General features: G+C 30.3%; 1 long non-coding RNA gene across 1 annotated transcript; it reads right to left on the bottom strand.

Moving 5' to 3' along the window:
• On the bottom strand, window positions 1,031-1,572 carry LOC108662144. The gene is made up of 2 exons (XR_001927927.1): window positions 1,456-1,572; window positions 1,031-1,202 (listed from the first exon to the last, which is right to left on the bottom strand). It is a non-coding gene; the product is annotated as an uncharacterized LOC108662144 (long non-coding RNA).

Genomic DNA, 2,402 nt, shown 5'->3' with positions numbered 1-2,402 from the left:
CAAAATACAATTTATAACACAACAAGTAGCAATCTCTAATTACTTTTGAATTTCTTGGTTAAAATGAAATCACCTTTTAAAAGAATTCAAATTTGATCTTTAAGGGGATATTTTAAATCTTTCTCAAAATATCGGTCCCCACATCACATTAAAACTCTCTTTTCGTAAAATGTTCATTGTAAATATTTGCATGATATTTTGTATCAAAATAGCATGGTGAATATGTAATAAATTTCATGAATACACACCACACAAACAATAAGGCACAATTTTCTTTGATATAAATCTTTTCGAAAAGCTTGTTTCCTTGTTTAAAACACTTTACTTATAATATATATATATATATATATATATTCCAAATAATTTCCAAAAATAACTTACACCCACAATTCCTTAAAATTCTATCAACGCATGCTTTCCATAAATTTTGCACTTCACGTAAAATATACATACATGTATATATATAAGAAATTTTTAAAATTGACACCCCCTACTCACCTCATAATAGTGGGATATTACTTCACTATTGATTTGTACGCGTATATGATTGTTCCTAGTTGTTGGTCACATACTTCATTTGGCATGCCTCCACGACAAACTTTCCTACAACAATTTAAACTCAGTATACTTAATCACACATTTATATGGGTAGCAACTTAATTAAAAATTTCCTAAGCAACTTGCATATTTTTCATCCAAAATATACACAATATTAAACTATCCATAAATCTTAAAATATAACATTAACTTACCATTGGGCCTTTTTCATTTCTTTATGACCTTTGGGGCCCCCTTTCATGGGCTTCTCCATTTTCCTTATTTGGGCTAAGCCCATTTATTTTTATTTCTTATTGGGCCATGCCCACTTATTTTCTATTGGGTCATGCCCACTTATTTTCTATTAGGTCATGCGCATTTATTTATTTATTTATTCATTTTATTTCTTTTCTTTTTTCTTTCTTTTTCTCTTTTCCATGTTTCTTCTTTTTTTTCTTTCCAGCCCGTGGCTTCCCTTCACCACCGTGGCTTCCTCTCTTCACCACCATGGCTTCCTCTATTCCTTTCCTCTCAAAATCGATCACCAAAAGCCTCATTTTCTCACCCTTTTTGCTGCCATTTTTTGCTCTAAAATCAGCAGATTTTTAGCTCAATTTCCAGCAACAAAACTCCTCAATTTTGGCAGCACAAAGCTATCCAATTTTCTGCACAAATTGGCAGCAAACAGCTCTAATTTTTCTGCACAAATTGACAGCAAATAGCTCCAATTTTATGCATAATTTTTCTGCACAAATTAATAGCACTTTGTTGCCCTTTAATGGCAGCAAAACCTTTAAAATTTCTAGCTGTAAATTCACACAATTTCAACAGCAAAAACCTTGAATTTTCAGCATCAAAATCAGCCATAAAAACCTCAAAAATTCCAGCAATTAACCTAAAAAAAATCAGCTTTTTTACCTCAAAATTTTAAGCTTGTTCTTCCTCCAAAAATTGTAGCAAAAAGCTATCTTTTCCTCCTTCAAAGTGCAGCAAAATCGTTCCAAGAAAATAGCAAAATTTTTTGTTCCTTTTCTCTTCCTCTCCCACGATTTTTCTCTCTTATCTCATTTTCCTTTCTTTCATCTCACATGGCCGACCCCACCATCATTTCTACATTCTTCTTTCTTTATTTATTTCCTTTTCATTTCTTTACTCCATTCACTTGGTCGGCCACCCATTTCACTAGGTTCCAATTTAGTATTCTTCCAAATGACTTTGACTTTTCTTCATTCCCATCCAAACCACATCATTCCCATTCAAACCACATTCACACCATTCTTGACTCATGTGCATATAAAAATATTATTTGACTTTTCAATATCTTTTCTTCATTATTTTATCATCCATTTTATTTTCACTTTATTTTTATTTCTTCAAAACAATAAAATTTACATATTATGCCTTAACTTCATTTTATTTAATACACCTCCCTCAATTTTCATATTTTAAAATTAATTCTTCTGACACTTGTAAAAATTCTAATTTCCTTCTATCTTCCTTTTCTTACACATGTATAATCAAAATATCGAGATCGCATTTCAATGCAGTGTTACCATAATATTTAAATATTTACTTACCCGCGTTAGCTCGATTTAATAAAATCATGCTGTCACAATTATCGTCATTTTCCTTTAAAATTCTTCTTTACTTCTTCTCCCCCACTTAAATTAGTCATATTCTATTTTTCATGACTAATTCCAACAACATATAAAATATTAATATTTTAATATTATTTTATTAAATAAAATATTATTTTATTTCAAAAATTTTCACTTGCCTTCTTTGGTCTCGAAACGCATCATTACATCTCGATTTACTTCCGAATCATCCTTTAGCTTACTAATTCTTCTCCAACAAAATTATTA

The sequence above is a fragment of the Theobroma cacao genome, chromosome 5, assembly GCF_000208745.1.
Source record: "Theobroma cacao cultivar B97-61/B2 chromosome 5, Criollo_cocoa_genome_V2, whole genome shotgun sequence".
Classification (NCBI taxonomy): Eukaryota; Viridiplantae; Streptophyta; class Magnoliopsida; order Malvales; family Malvaceae; genus Theobroma; species Theobroma cacao.
The sequence above is the reverse complement of the archived record's forward strand: the minus strand, read 5'-3'. Positions and strand labels throughout refer to the sequence as shown.